Below are 17680 nucleotides of genomic sequence, written 5' to 3' on the forward strand. Positions count from 1 at the left end.
CATGATGTCTCTACAAGAGGAGACCCAGCTGGCTCTGTCAACAGAAACCTTACATTGACAGCCTAACTGACTTTAGGCCGCTGGTATAAGTATTTGATACCATCAGTCCAACTAGTTGGTTGTCCTGACGTTCAGTTTTTTCCCTGTTTGGGACAACAAAGAAAGTTGTTCATGGGTTAGTTGTTTCCAGACTTGACAATCGTCTCAGGCATCCCCAAAATTCACCTAGTCCTGCTCAGAGTAGTTTGTCATGCAGTAGCTGGCTTTATGACCAGTCACATGAAATTGACCGCATTACCCCTACCCTACAATCACTTCAGTGGCTTCTGATAGAAGCGAGAGGTCAATTTAAAACACCCTGCAACACTCTCAAAGTACTTTATGCATCTTCACCCTCATACCTAACTGAGAAACTGAACATTTTGGGCACCCATTGGGGGGTCTAGAAATGCTCAATCCTTCCTCCTTGAGCCCCATTCAATTGAGAGTAATTCATGAACCAATCTGTCTCAGGGACTGCCACACAAATTTTTAACTCTGTCAGTCTGACCCACCACTTGACATCATTCCATGATTCCTTTAAGAAAGATCTCAAATCTCTTTCCTTCGAAAAACACTTGGGTTAAACTCCTCTTGTCTCCTCCCACTCTCCAAAACATTATTTAGAGTTTAGTGTACAGGGTATCCCATCATAAAGATCGTGTAGTACGTTGTCTGCCAAATTGAGGATTCACCCACTCGATTTAGCATTAGGGGTGGGCGGAATTTGCGAAAGTGACTTTTGCAAATTATCGCAAAAATGTTAAAAATCTCCGCAAACAAGCGGAAATATCGCGAAGATGCGGAAGTTTTTTTCCTGCCTGTTCGGGGTATTTTCTGTGTGGTTGCGGCTCGCCAACTTACCCATGCGCGGCCATCTTGTTTTCACTCTTCTTGCGGTGCATCATCGCGAAAAGAAAGACGTGATCGCGCGACCAGTGACATTACTGCGGGCGCGAACTGTCGCGAGACAGCGCAAATGGCTACCAGCAATCCAACATCTTGTGGAGAACGTGACTGGATCGGGAAAACTTGTCGCGAACGCGGGGATTCAAGTAAGGCGATCGCGCGCGAGAATGTATTATTTTACAGCGCGAGCAAGAAACAAATTATCGCTAAGCTGCGAAATGCGGAAATTTTGACATTTTCGCGCTCTCCGCGGAACGCAAAAATGTCAAATTATCGCAATTTCCGCAAGCGGAACGGAAATTTAGCCCAGGCCTATTTAGCATCAGGCAAACCGCCATGTTTCTACCAGAGGTGCCCTCCCACTCTGAAGCTGCATCTCAAGTACACTCTGCACTGCCCAGCGATGAACTTCACTTATGTAGAGTGACCATCCCATTTACTCCTGATTTTCACTCCTAGGTTGCATCTCTGATATTCAGGTTTTAATTGTTATGTTTCGGTTCTATTGTAAAGCATCTCCCTGGTATTCACGATGTGATTGTTATGTCTCAGTTCTGTTGCAAAGTGCTCTGATGCTTCCCTTGGCAAGCCTGTGCTATAAAAAATTAAAAAAAAAAAAATTACAGAAATCATTTGCAATAAAGGGTTTTGTACTACACAATACAATGACGTTTTGCTCTGTGCTCACGGTGACTTTTGACGCAAAAGATTCCTGTGAATATGAAAATTGGTCTAAGGTAAGATTTGCACTTTTTTGCATCCCTACGTGTTGATCTATGTTAAGTTTCTATGTTAAACGTTTGTGAACTTGGGCAGGATTGTCTAGCTTTTGTGAATAAAGTGGGCCTGGGTGGAATTTCAGTTACGCCACAGTAGTTGAAGTAATTTAGGTAATTCCGTGTTACTTTTTGATTAACGATATTTTGCGATTGCTACTCCTTGCCTAATTTGGGGGGAAATATTCCTACAGCAAGAGCACATTCCCTATTCTTTTTCTGCAAAATGTAGCCCTATTTCTTAGCAAAAAATGCAACGGTCACATCCATTTTGGTTCCAAGGGCCAAGAGTGAGATGGGTAAAGATCTTACCCCAAAAGCACATTTAGCAAGTATGAGCAGCTAATCGCTATTTGAGTTCTGTGACATTTAGCGCGTTTTTGACGCGAAGGTGTATTTTTGCGCTCAGAAATAGGGCGTAACTCTAAATTACTCTTTTCGTGTGTCTTCATAATCTTGCGGAATTCTTAAGTAATTCCGCGTGACTACTCTCCACGGAATTACGCCCACCCTTAGAATGCAGGCCAGTAGCACGAAGTCTCAGCCAGGGTCATTTCTGTCTTCTCTGTGAATCTGCCCTGTGTGACGTCGCCGCCGGCACGTCGACCACGCAGCCTCGTGTAACCTGCGCCTGTCCCAGCCTGTCTCGAGTCTGCAGAAGTGGTGGTCCGGACGAGTGATGGATGAGGCTTCTTGAAATTACAGTATTATTTCAGATGGCCGTGAGAGAGATTTAAGCAAACAGACGGGTACATGGACAGTAAACTTGTCACTGAGAATTTCCCCGGAGACCTAGGCATGGTTTATTAGACAACAGTAGCGCTTTCTATTTTCTCCTTTTCCTATTACCTGACAGCCGGAGCGGCGGAAGGGAGCCGGGCCTGTCAGGCGTGATGGACACTTCACGCGGGCGCCATTGCCCAGGTGGGATAGGCTTTCACCTTGCCAGCGGCGCGCTTGACAGCCGGGTACCTGTTTGGCATGAATGGAGAATGCTCTCGGGATGTCGCCCACCCCCATACCCCCGCACCTCCCTCCCTCGGTAATCCTTCAGGGCTCCCTTGTTTTTGTGTCATTTTATAGGACGGAAGTGTAATGAATGAAGTAGGGTTGGGAGAGCCATGGCTAAATCTTCAGGGGTTTCCATCAAAAACTCTCCAGAGTAGGAATGTGTAATGAACAGGTGCTTCCCAGCCTCTTTCTTCTCTATTGGCAGCACAGAAATCTTACGTTTGCCAATCCCTTCACCCCACAAGCCACTGGTACAAATTCCTCTTTGGGAAAGTCCTGCGCTTGGGCTCTGTGGTGAGACACTTCATTGCACACTGTCTCCAAAGCCACACCCGGTATCGGGACCTAAACATGTAAAGCCCAGTTTGCAAAGCCATTGTAAATTCAATTGATTCACGCAAATGACTTCATTTATTAATGCAATTTCATGTTTTACCTTCCCAAAAGGGAATTTACGCGCGAAATTCCATAAAACCACATGTAATATTACAATTATAGTATAATATGACATGACAGTAAAACTGTTCTCATGTGCTAGGAGTGGACGTTTCTAGGCGAGGGGCTAGAAAGTTTATGCCACCCATAAAACATGAGCGTATATACATATTCACACATTTTTCCTTCACCCATTCCCATCTTTGAAACAGTAAGATACCTAGGGACTTATTTACAAGTGCGTCACTTGTCGGGGGTGCAAGGGGCATTTAAATAAGACTCATACCCTTCAAATAGGGACTAGACGGGCTGCATCACCAAAACTAATAGGGGTGCAGCAGAATACATTATTTTCTTTTGTAGAAAAACAAGTTTTCAAGCACAAAAGAAGTTTAGGTGAGCGTTTTCCAGGTGCAAATGTAGCCTAACTACAATTACGCAAGTGTTACTGTCGCAGCTTTTCAGAACAACTGAAAATCTGAGCGTTTTAAAAAATCTGAAAATCTACACCCCTATACAGGTGTAAACTTAACATGACAAACTTACACTTTTTTGCGAAAGAGGCCCAGGGACCACAGGTTCCAGATGCTATATATGCTATTTAAAGCATTGTCTGATACTTGCATAAGATCAGACCTCAGTAGTCCTGTCAAAAGCCAGCTTTTTTGTCTTGGGGCCATATCTAGTCAGTAATGTCTGAAGTCCCAGCTCTTAAAATTGAGGGCTTCAATCTCATGACGATTTTCAACAGTAGAAGCTGCCACTGTCTTATGGGGTTTTCCAACCAGTGCTGTGTAAGCTGGTTTTGTACTTGGTCATATCCAGGTAGTGCATTTGCAGTGCAGTTCCGAAGTAGTGTCCTTGCAATAGCCTTGCAGTTTTATCTAAATAGCAGGTTTAGGCTAATTTAAGGTAGGTGCCCAGAGTGCCGACCAAGGAGCTATCTGTCATTGATTTACGTTGATTTCAGCAATGTTAACTAATGTGAGGGAAGCTGGAACGTTCTTTTCCTGACAATGTTATCCAAGATGTCATCTTGCACCCAGAGGCCGAAGTTGGCATGATTTATTGGGAACAACAAGCTTTTTTTTCAATTTTACCAAAGAGTTCTGTGATGTTCTGTATTAACATTTTGTATCCTTGTTATGATGCAGCAATCCAGAATGTAGGATGGCTGCTATTGTAGAGTGTGTTTTTGGTTAACTCCTTGTTGGTTGCTCCCTTGCCTGTTGGTGGATGAGGTTCCTGCAGACATCTCTCCTAATAAAATGAATTGCTCATTTCTGAACCAAGTCTGCCTGCTTCTATGAACTTCACATTTGGCGAGGTGCTGTCTAATCGTCACCTTTGAGAGGACTTCAGACCTACGTCTTCGCAGAGACCTCAACACTACATTTACTGTACTAATGCCTTGTCCACTTGAAGATACTCTTTAGGATAAAAGGGACCTACTTATGGCAGTTTTTTCATGACCATTTGACTTTTATATCACCTCTCAGCTGGGATTTTTTCACTTGAGGCTCTTTTCCTGCTGAAAAAGAGCTATCCAGAAAAAAAGGGAAGAGTGGACCTCTACGAACCTTCCTGTGGAGTATGCCGACTGCGGGATATCTTACATTTGCTCCCTGGAGGTGGTTGGCAAGCTTATTTTTCACTTTGCCAATTTTGAGTACACAAGCGCATTTGGCTCGTGGCTTGTGACCCCAGGGTGGCAGTTCGTAGCGCAAGCGATGTGCTTACCTGTGTCCCGTGTTGGTTGGTGTCACGCTCTGTGACTCGGGAAGGTGGAATTTTCAATTCAGCTTTTCCATCACAGGAGCTTCTCTGCAGCTTGTGTATTCTGGAAACGTGTCATCTGCTCAAGGCATCCCGGGATTGGTGCATGGTGATGTGCACACAGCAGCCATATTAGCTTGAGAGAACAGCAACCTTCATGTCATCGTCTCCGCTGTTTGAGGTGCTTGACCCGGCGATACTTAATCCTGCATACAAGGATCTCTCACGCAACATAGGCGCTTCTCCAGTGATAAGTTCACCTGTGTAGTGTCGGTTTTCTCCTTTTGTCACTTCTATACTTTTCCTATGAAGCGGGTCATGAAGTACGTCTGCGGTGATGCGCTCACCTATATTTCGCCTATCTTCACTATAAAGTGTATGACGAAGTGTGCCTTTTGAGATCTGAAAGTTGTTCACCAGTAAGTGACACATTTGTTTTCATCCATGCAAAGCTTGGTGCAGAGTGTGTCTACGATGATGCGCTCACCTTTCATGATGTATAAATTGTTGACCACACGCTCCCATGTTATTGACATAGCTTCTTGATGGCCTATTTAAAAATAAAAAAATGAAAACAATAAGAATAATGACAATTGCTATTACCTGAAGTGTACTGCCCTGTTCTGCCTATGAACATTTATAGTGATTCAGCTTGTATGCCCTCTTTGGGCTGTATCCTTTAAATTAGCTTTGACACTTGTTTTTACATGTAATATATCTAATATGCAGAACGGTACAGCACTCCCATTTTTTCTCTCATCACCAGGTGAGCCTCCTTTAATATGGCAAAAATGGAGGAAAGTTTTCAGTCATTATGCCTGGGTATGTGGGACTTCTCCAGGCACTGAGAAAGTTATCTCTGATTATGCACTGCCTGGCTGCGGAGGGGCAGGAGGTTTTTGAGCACCTCTCTGATGGGGAGGCCACAACTTTGAATGAGTATGAAATTTGGATAAAAAGCTGGACTATCATTATCTTCCCAGGGTCAATACTGTTCTTGAATGCTATGTCTTTGGAAAGAAATTGCAACGTCAAGGTGAGACAGTGGAACAGTACATCACAGTATTGTGCAAATTGGCTGTCACCTGTAACTTTGGGGCATCTCTGGAGGAGTGCCTAAGGAATCAATTGACGCTGGGGTGTGCATTGGATAAGGCTTGTTAGAGCATGTGGCAGAAGGATAATCTTCCTTTACAAGAGGTCCTTACTATTGCTAAAACGATTGAACTATCGAAAGCCTGTGTGGATGTCAAATGCAAGGATTCTGCTGTTGTAGACAAGGCTATTGGGAACAAAGGTAACAGTGTAGTAGCAAAAGTTGTAAAGGAGAAAAGTGGAAAGGATAAGTCTTCCACTAACACGAGGCCTTTGAAAAAGCCTATTTCAAGGCAAGTATTATTGGTGTGGCAAAACTGGAAATGATGCAACGTACCAGGATTGTCCTGGATGGAAAGTCATGTGTAAGAATTGTAGACGTAAGGGTCATTTTGCCAGATGCTGTAGGTCAACAAAATATTTGAAGAAGAAGAGGGAAGTGAAGTTCAGTGATGAAGAAGTGATATAAATCAACATACTTCAAGGGAAAGAATCATCGGCTGAAGGTCCGTTGGAAGTAGTCATGATCAACAAACAGCCTGTAAAGATGCTATTTGATTCTGGTGCTAAGATAACTCTTCTTCCCAAAATTTCATTTGAGCAGCAGCTGATTGGCAAAGTGTGACTAATAAATCCTGATATAAAACCAAAGTGATATGAGGGGAAATACATAGACTTATTAGGCTGTTTCTGGGGTACTATTGAATTTCGAGTTAGAATCATCCCAGGAAAGATTTATATACCGGTAAAAGGTGGCTCTTTGTAGCTCACTCCTCATACTAAATGTACTGTATGAGCGGCATTTTATATTATTATATACTTTTTTTGCATTTTGCACCTGCACCACTGCTTGCCTCCCAAATCCCAATGGGTTTTTCATGGTAGTCCTCTTGTACATCAACATTATTATGTTTTAATTTAATTTTTTTGGATAAAATCTTTTCACAAACTTTTCTAATGTATTTTTTTTCAAATTTGTGTTAATTGTTTTCATTGCTTTTTTTAAAGGTTTTGAATATTTTTTTATTTCAATTTTTTTATGCATTACCTTATTATTTTTTTTCTCCACTTTTTTCTTAACACACAGCGTCCCCATGTCCACCATAGGCACTCAAACTCAAAACAGCATTCATTTTTTAAGGATTATTCCATTGAAACCTGCACCTCCCTGAGTGCTACATCTCAACTTGATGCACAGAAAGCAAATAGTTACATTCATATTTTTTTTTTGCTCTAGCTTATCCTTCCCATGTGTACATGAAACTAAAGGATAATGTTTGTACTAATAATTGAACTGCAACAATGCCACAATTCACTGACAATCTTCTTGCTTTATTGCTTGTAGGTGCAAAAGAAAAGAGACGTCACACGCAATACTGCCAGACAGAAGGCATGTGTATGACGTGATGCTTGACCACACAACACAGAAATTTCTTCAGCTTGTGAATCTGTCACTGCTAACTGACAGCTTCAAGATTGCCCCAAAGAAAGGTGCAACCAAGAAAGTGGCCAATGATAAGAAGGAGCGCACCACCACTGGTATCTCGCCCCAGATTGTTTTCGAGCAAAAACATGTGCCTGCTGCACCAGCCTCCGGGGAGCAAGCTGAGTGCAGCACTCCCGCATCAGCGGCCTCATCCCAACCTAGGCCCAAGCCCACGTCTGTCACAGAGGCAGCCAGTCTAATCACGGCAACACAGATGAGCAGTGATGTTAGAGTGGAGTTATCTTTTTCGCAAAGTAGTACCCAATTGTTGCCAGAAGCTCAGTTAAGTGGACAGCAACAACTGCAGCCAGCAATAGTAGTTCCTCCCGAAGAAGGAGCTCTTTGCGATATTGAGCTTAAAGCTGAGGATGTAGAAGAAGCCCCTGTTTCAGAAGATCCATTGTCTTCCAGATATTCAGCAAGAAATAGGAATGGTATGCCACCTTCTTTTCCAAGCCATACTTCTGATGATCAAGACTGCACTTGGATGCCGCCTCAGTCTGAGACATGCCAGGAGAAGCTAGTGAAAAGGAAGGTTCCTGACAGCCTTAGAGTTATGGATGGAGAAGAGAAGGATGACAACAACATAGTCATTTAAAAAATCTGTATTGGCATTTACTGGTGCATGTTACTATTATCACAGAAATTATGCATAATGAGCACAGCAGTTACACAGTAAAACTGTAAAACAATCGTCGCTCCAAAAGAGATAACGTTAGTGCATGTGGCTGATGGGGATATTTTAGTGAGTATGTGCAAGCTATCACCTCGTCTACCAACCAAAAGCACTCGTCAGATGCCGCGGGGCAGGCAGACTTGGACAGCCAACCCCTTGCATCAACCCCCAGTGGGGACGACGACATAATCATCATGGATGACAGCCCAGCCCCAGTGAAGACCCACATTACACCATTTCAACCTGCTCTAAGGGATGTGGCACAAATCCCACCACCCTTGTGTGTGTGTGTATTGTGCACACCTATGTAATCAAACTATACAACTTATCAACACAATCAATATGTTTTGTGCTATACCACATCATGTTTAGCCAAACCCATGTCTAATGAATATCAAACGGGAGGCCAAGTACCGCTAGTAACCTAGACTCAGTGTGCACAGCATAAATGAGTTTATCTGACAATATCAAACACATCTATGTTGTACATGTGTTTGCTACTGTCACATAAATTCCTTTATACTGTGCACACTGAGTCTAAATTACTAGCGGTACTTAGCCCTCCATTTGACACAGATACCACCACCATTTTCCATATTTGCGAGGCCTCGGCTGTGTCTGACATCCAAATTCACCTCAATAGAAGTAGGCACTGCAGAGAGGCAAAAATCAACACACTCACCTACTGCCACTTCTTCCGACATTAACAGTGGCACCAGTGTCAGATAGTTGACCTCCTCAGTTTGGGACTTCTTTACGATTAGCGATAAGGAGCCGAAAATTGCAGTATGCTCCATTTGCAAAGCAAGTGTGGTCGGGGTAAACTTGGTACAGATTATGGTACCGGAGCTCAAACAACTCATTTGCAAAAACACTCCGCAAACCTCTGGGAGGCACACCTTAGCCAAAAAACTGCAAGGGGTGTTGATGAAGGTGGTGAGAGCATGGAATCTGATACTAGCATGGTGGAAGCCGAAGGTGAAGAAGAGGGTAACATTTTTGTTTTGCAAATCAGCCCTATCCCTAGCAGTGTAGTAGTATAGCCTACATCAGCAACATCACAATGGCACAGGACACATTGTCAGGTTGAGACACCAAGGCAAGAGCATACAATGACTTCCCCACTGAGATGCACATTGAGCCTACCACCTTCTGCTTTCAAGAAGTTGGCTGCCTCAGTGGCAACAGAAAAAGAAAGAAATCCAGGCTTCTATTCCTGGCATGTTTAGGCAGGAGGGGCAGAATAAACGCAACCACCCAATGGCACGTTTGTACAATGGGAAGCTGGCTAAAGCGTTAGCACTGGACCTCGCCCTTTTTTGTGGAAGGATTGGACTTTCTAGAATTTGTGGTGGCCATCCAGCCTAAATGGAAGGTTTCCAGCCAGACCTATTTTGCCAGAGTTACTGGTCCAGCCCTACATCACGATGTGCTGGAATTGGATGGGCCAGCTTAGCAGGAGAATGGTGTTCACACTATCCACCTGATGAGAGACAGGTGGACCAGTTGCCAAGCCACTGAATAAATGTGCATCACTGCACACTTGATCTATTTTGTTGGGTTAAAGAAATTATATTTGTAGGTGTTGACACTGCTGAAATTTTTAATGGTGCTTGAAGCATGCCGTATTTGCCATGGAGCAATCCCATACTGCTCAAACATCTTGGATGACTTTAACAGCAACGTTTCTGAATGGCTGTGACCCAGAGGGCTTAACATTGGATTACGTGCCACAGACAATGGCAGTCATATAGTTAGTGATGATGAATTCAACCCGGATCTGTGAATGGGGGTGAGTGTCTGAAATGTTTTAGCGCTCCGTCCATCATCTCCTTGTGTTTGTTTGGTTTGCCCTAAGTTGGTAGGGTATACCGAGACGTAGGTCCCTTGCTCACTTTGCCACTGGATTCTGGCAAGTCTGGCTGATGAGGGGTGTTACCCTGAAAATGGTCCCAGTATGCTGGTTTACCATCCAAGGAAGACCTGGCTTGGTAGTTCGGGCTGGACTATTCCCATGAGGAATAGGGTCAAGACTGATTTGCATATGGCTGGGTCTGAACTAGGGTGGCAAAGTGATCTAAAGAACGCTGATGGATTCAACCCAGATCTGTGACTGAGGTTGAGTGTCTGAAAAGTTTCAGCACTCCGTCCATCATCTCCTTGAGTAATATAGTTAAGGCCATGTCAGATGGTGGATATTTCAGAGTCTTGTGTTTGGTGCACTGCATCAACATAATTGTTCAGGACTTTCTCAAAAAAGAAGACCGAGTCAGAAACCTACTGTCCACCTACAGAAGAATCAGCACTCATTTCAGCCATTCTTTTAAAGCCTGGAAGCAGTTGAGGATCAATCAGCGTGATAATAGAATGCCGGTTAAAGCACTCACACAGGAGGTACCAACACGTTGGAACTCAACTTATTAAATGTTGCAACGTCTGTTTGAGCAGTACAGATTGATGAATGAATAAGTCATGCAAAGACAGGATGCAACTGTGAAAGGCATGATTATTGAGATGGACCAAATGATTGACTGAGATGCTGCTTTCTTTTGAGGTTTTCACACGGGAAGTCAGCAAACGTGACAGTACCAAGGGCCAAGCTATCCCATTGTCGTATATGCTACAGGAACAACTAAAGGAGGTGTCTATATTGTATGCAGGAGTGGATTAAAAAACAGATGCACATTATTTGGTGGAGAGCTTAATCCTTGGCTTATCTTTTAATGCAAGGCTGCAAAGAGACATTGTGTCATCCAAACATTACATCTGTGCCACAAATCTTGATCCACCGAACAAACAATTACTGGCCACTTTCATTCCTGTTTCAGACAGGATGTTTCAAACTACAAGACAAGGATTGCTGAGCAAGCAAGCGATATTGAAAAAGAATGGCAGGGAATTAAAGGCCCACCCCTGGGCAGAAGTTCTAGGGTGCAGCTTTCAACTTCCATAGAGCCTGAGAGTAGTGCTTTTGACTCACAGCAGCAAAAGCCAACACAAAGAACACCAGCAACAACAGGAACAGGAGCATCGCCCCCAAAATCTGCATTTGATTGGTTGCTAAAGGCAGGGCTAAAGTCCAGTGCAGAGGTGAAGGCAAAGATGCGGAGCAAGGTGGAGCACCAATGACTATTGAGAGGATGGCCCAGGCCTATCTGGATGACCCAACAGAGGTCTATCTTGAGCAAAATCCATTGGTGTATTGGTATGGGAAGAGTCTCTAATGGTCAGTGCAGCTGTGGCATTAGTCACAGTGAGAAGGACCAGTCTCTCACCCCAACACGTGGAGGGATTAACCATGAGCCAAATAAATCAGCACTTTATACCACCAAATTATATCATACCTGAAGTACAAGAGGATGAGGTTGATTGGTCAGACTCAGGTCATGATAGTGTGTTAGCTGACCAACTTCTGGACAATTCACCTGAGTTTGAGGAAAACCCCCCCTTCCCTGACTGCTGAGCAGGCCTAGGCCACCATAGAACTTTCTATCGCCGAACTGCTTTGACAAGAAAAAAAGGATATAGCTTGGCAAAAATTATATAATTTTGTTAGTTTGTGTTTGACTGACTAATGCAGCCCCACTGTTTTAGACACCTGTATGGCCGGATTGGAGTTGGACCAGTGTGCAGTGAAGAAGCCTCCCCCATTCCCTTCAAGGGCATTGGAGACGCAATGCCTGCCTCCATCCTTTCTTTAATCCCCTACCAGGAATGCCCCACAATATTTGATTTACAAGACTGGCCAATGTGTGTTTTGTGAATCAAAGAGTATTGGCATTGTACCATAGTGCTTGAATTGGAACAGGTAAGTAAAGCACCAATGAGTTATATATGAGCGATTGTTGTCTGTTAGCGTGTTAAGTTGATTCATGTGGTGGCAGACAGTGAAAGTGGGTGTTACACTATAATTATTAAGCTTGATTGTGTTTGCGATGATGTATAATTTTGTGGCCTACTGCGTGATAATTGTTTTTCCTAAAGGTGAATTTTTTCTTTCCCTTTTGACACTTAGCAAGATTTGTTAGCCGGGTCTACACTGATTTGGTTTCTGGTTCACACTTCCCAAAGAATCAACCAGTCTGTTTAGCTAACAAACACAAATCTAGTCTACACAAAAAAATAATTCAATATTTCTCTTGTTGTTCATCAACAGCATTGCACTACAGGTCCATCTCTCTCATTTGGAGTCAGTACCGAGTTAGACATATTCATTACTTGGAGTCAGGATGATCATGGAAGGACTCAGGGTATGACTACTTGAAAAACTGCCAGAAGGAGGACATTATCAACTTCATGGAAGTCAACATGGTGATGACTTTAAGAGGCCTACTCAACTCTGTGGACTGGTGAGAGACGTGTTGATTACATGATTTGGGAACTGCAATGCTGCTGAGTGTGTCTGTTGGCTGGCTCAAATTTGAAAATATGTTGTTGGGTGGATGCCTGTTGTTCTAGGTAAGTGGAGACAGTGTTAATGATGTTGCATCATCACATTATGCACACGCTAGGCTAAATGTTATGATGATCATCATGATAGTTGTGAGTTTGATCAGCCCGATACATGCAGCCACTTGTCTATGATTGTTGGTTGTTGTAATTGCTCTCACTTAATTGATCGCACATCAGTCATAAATCGAAAGATTCCAATGGAGTATGCTCTTCCTCTGCCGCTGAATCTTCTTGGTACATGCCTCATAAAGCTTATTTTCTGTACTTCTCCTTGATTCTACAATATCATTCTTCTTTTACAATCAGCAGGGCTTCTCCTCTGCTCAAAAGGCAAAGGCACCATAGCATTCATGCTAACCTTACCGTACCGCTTCTGCCAGGCAGGTGTCCAAGATTGATAGGCAATCCAAAAAATGCAGATGCATTGCCCATTTTGGCAATGCAGTATCATTTTTCTTTTAATAATCATTTTTTAGAGCTATGTGTGTTCGCTTCACTCCAACATAATTTGTATTTGCTTTTTTTCAAACCTAGGTGACAAAAGTTTTAGATGTGTAATAATATAATCACTCGGGTCACTCTGGGGCTGCTGGACTGTTTGCAAACCATTTACATTAACTGTGTCATAGTCATTCCTTTGTTTCCTCCCACAACAGATTGATGATGGTTGGCTGCCCATTGCTCATATGAATATTGTCTTTGTGTAGCGTTTATCTTTGTCACACCTTTCCCCAATACTCTTTCCCATCTATTCATTAAACCCCAAATCCTCTTCACCCAGGCTGTGCGATTTATTGAGGTGTGATTTCATAATTTACACCATTAATTGATAACACACTTGGTGGTATGGAAGTGGTGAAATCAACACCAACTCAATGCATTGTCTTCAGTTCTGTTACCTAAATGATAGCCCACACTGGCCTCATTTACCCACCCACGCATAAAAAGTAATCAATATTTGTAGATATAGAAGAACATAATTCGTCAGAGTCATCATTCAGGCATTGTGTTGGGTAAACGCTTAACCATCTCGCTTAACCATCTCCACTCCAGACTGTGAGTCTACTTCACAATGCAAGTATTTCGTAAGTGTAGTTTTAATTAAAATACTAGCTGACCACTGCTCTGAATAATTTAATATTGCGTGTTGTATTTTCATTGTCAGGTGTTCTTTGTTGTGTAGTAGTCTCTAGTCTGCTCTCAATTGTTTTTAAAGCTATGATATAATAAAATATATAACCATCTAACTCAATTTTTATTTCAAATTAGTTGCCTGCGATGAATAATCCTTCTTATTAATCTTACAGTTGGGGTTCACCTTTGTGGAAGTTTTACCTTGCTTCTGGTTCCTTCACTGTTAGTGCACTAGCCTGCTACTACTAACACCACCAAGGCACCTTGGGAAACCATGCAGCCCTCGCTTCATCTATTGAGCGTTGTTGTACATGTAGGCAATACAGGCAGTGGCAACCCCCCACACCACCCCCTAAGTGTTCAATATAGTGGCAGACTTCAGAGGCAAGAAGAGTAGTTGGTCAAGGGTGCTGTATAACTAATTGTTATACACTATCAACAGATTTCAAAAACAGGCTATGCTAAATGGTAGCAGTGCAAAGTAAACCAACCCAAAAAAGACTTTAGGCATTAATAACGTAAAAGAAATATTTATTACCCCAACAATATAATAAAACCAACCTCTTCAACCCACAACTGGCCTACCCCTTCCAGTCCCTAACCGATGTCCAAAATGTCCAATGTCCAACAACTAAAGTCCAAATTGTCCCAGTTCCAACTCCCACATTCCCACCCTCTCTACCCACAAGTCCCACCCAACAAAACAAATGTTAAACAAGCATTGGCATTGCCAATAGGTCTCGCTTTTGGGACCTTATAAGTGTTTAGCCATGCAACAGTTGATGTTGTTGCACCAAGGATATTGTGCTGGATAACTAAACATTTATAACGTCCCAAAGGCGAGACCTACTGACTATGCCAATGCTTCTTTGATTCCTTGACGTTACTTTTGGTGCAGCTAGATACGATTTACTTCTCAAGCTAGCGCTACAAATTAACAACGAAAACATACTGTAAAATCATTCTTTCCTTGCAGCAGCATTCCTAGCGCTGATCGGGCAGTCCGACAAGAGACTTAAAGGTGGGCGAGCCTCATATATTACCGGCACCCTCTGCTAATTGTGGTGAACATTATTAATAAAAATAGTGGCATTGCAAATATCTATACAGGGTAACAAAGCGCATCATTAGGTTTCTAATGTAGCAAACAACTTATATCCCGACACAGAACCACTATGGTGCACTCATGACTGTGCAACCCCAGTGCCGACTCACGAGCCTCGAAGCGCCATGTGCAGTCTTGGCCCCTGTCAGTGCTGCGGGAGCGGTGCCACCGAGGCCCAGAGGTGTAATGGGCCGATGCAGTCCCAATTAACCGAGGAAAGTGTCATGTGTAGCTATTCAGACTTGTGAGCCGAGTCGAAACTGAGTAAATCTATTTGACTGGGACATGTGACTGAGCAAAGGTGAGACAGGGCGACAACGAGACAGTAGGATGCACACACAAGCGTGAAAGGAAATAGCCCTATATGATACCACTTCATCTCCACCCTTGAAACGGATTGGCCTCAAAAGCTGGGAAGCCAGACGTCACCCGAAGAACATTCTGGAAGTCCTATTGCTGTAGACCACTGCAGGTACTAGGCAAAAATAACTTGCATTTTAATCTGTACAGGGTGCTACCGGGTGCCCCTTTAAGGTCACATGCCAATCTGCAAAAATGTAAATGAGTTTTGAGTAGTCGACTGTCTAAAACTATTTGTATTATTTTTCCGCTCACTAGTCTGCTTTTCTGCGATACATCTGTTATGAAAGCGGTGCATATATTTTTCAAATTACAGTAACAACTGAACAACCTTTGACGTGTACACGAGTACTTGGTAAGTGCTCGATTCATCCTATGGTTGGCGCACGCTGCCTTAAGTACAGACAGAAACAACTTCTACCTACCACGCCCGCAACCTGGCCCACATGCGCGAGGATTGTTAATTCGCTGCTAGGCAACAAGCATCTGCACATCCTAGAATGGTGTATAGTTTCTGAAACAAACACATTCAAGTGATGTTTGTAATAAATGCATATAAAAATGTTACAATGGCAGACAACAGGTTCCTTGAAGGGCGTTTAGAAAACATTTCGCATTGACGCTAAGTATGACAATGTTTGAAAGCTGCAGCCTTAAAGGGTCCGACAAAGGATCCCTGCCCTACTGTGCCCGAAGAGGAGAACAGATGGCCTGCAAAAGATGGGATGCAAGCAAGATATCTAGTGACTGGGGGAGGGGGGGGGATTTGTGTCTGCGGCTGCCTGCTGCGAGGGTGCACAAGACGGCCGAGGCAGGCAGGCAGCTCATGCTGGTTTTAGTGCAATGAATGGGCTTCCCCAGACAAAGTAGTAACCTGATCCACAACAGATGGCGCCAATGCTTGCTCCCGACAGCTTTAGGCCGTGGGAGTGAACATTTACAGAGAAGGTGGGACATGCACCCGCCTTTGGCCAATTGTATGCTGAAAGCCACACTCAAAGGCCAATAGAAAGTGTGGGAAATAAAAGCCACACGCACGAGTTTAGTGAAAGTCTGGAGAAGTCTGTAGTGAGTCCAAGATTTGATTTTAGTTCATTGTCTTGATTACATTTCTGAAGGCCATCTAGAGCTCTTTCGAGGCCTATGGCGGTTTGATTCAGAAGTGCTGTTGTTTGCGCACTGTAGGAGTAGATGTCTAGCTCCTAATTTTGGGGGAACATATTTTGCCTTGCCAGTGATGGAAGTAAAGTGGTTGTATATAGATTGAGGAGCACTGGTGCCAGCACGCAGCCTTGTTTCAAACCCAGATTGGTTGAAATTTTCTTGGAAATCGATGATCCATTGCCCAGCTTTATTCCTGACCCATGTGTGTAGGAGGCAGATTGCATTGAAAAGTTGCACAGGGATATTCTAAGACTTTAGCTTTCTCCACAGAGTTTCTCAGTTGGCTTTATCCAAGGCTATACTGTAATCGAGAAAGCATGCATACAATGAGGATTTGTGAGCTAGTGCCTTATTGGTTAACAAATCAATCGCTGTTACATTACTCAATATTTCGCAGCCTTTTCTGAAGCTGGTCTGAATGGTTGGCAAGATGTTTAGTTTTTTGACACAATCTTCCAGTTCGGCCAACAAGCACTTTGGAAAATGCCTTTGCTTCAGTGTCGATGACGGCTATTGTTCTGTAGTTCTATGGGCCCACTTTTTGTTTATGGGGTGCAATATTGAACCCCTTAAATTTTCTGGAATAATTTTGGTAGCTAAGATTACTGTGTATAATATTATTAGCGGAGTACTCCAGGTATCTATAACATGTAAAAACTGACACGGGAACTCTGCTCTGAAGGGGCGCTCTACTGCAACTCGAAGATGATACCATTTTTACTATATCTGATTTTGTAATTCCCAGTGTGTTGTAAAATAGGTTAAGTTAATAGCTTTAATAGCTTTGCAGTAATGTCTGCATTAGTTCTAGATATTAAGAGGCTGAGCTCAGGGAATTGGCACCAACTGAGAAGTTTACATCATGCCCATTGTGGCCTCGGGCTCCAGTCACTGCTGAGCCGAACAGCGGTGACTTGTTACAGGCTTCCTAAATAAACAAGCCCCTTTCACTCACTTGGTGTCACCTTGTGATTACAACATAGAAAAGTTGGGGTTGAGCAGGAGGAGTCACAGTTGGATATTGAACCCAACGTCATCTTTCCAGTACGAGACATTAAGAGGCATCAACACAGGATCCTAGGCCTGCTGTAGCTGCTAACACATCTGTGCTGTTTAATTAAGGTGCACCGGATTGTAATAGTGATTTCTGGGCTTCAGAGATGGATCTGTGTAATTTCAAGGGGGTTACTTGGGCGGGGCCGACGATTGTGAAATAAGCTGCACCACCTGTAGAAACATGGAAAAATAAGCCCAAACGACCA

The sequence above is a fragment of the Triturus cristatus genome, chromosome 3_2 (assembly GCF_964204655.1).
Source record: "Triturus cristatus chromosome 3_2, aTriCri1.1, whole genome shotgun sequence".
NCBI classification, from domain to species: domain Eukaryota; kingdom Metazoa; phylum Chordata; class Amphibia; order Caudata; family Salamandridae; genus Triturus; species Triturus cristatus.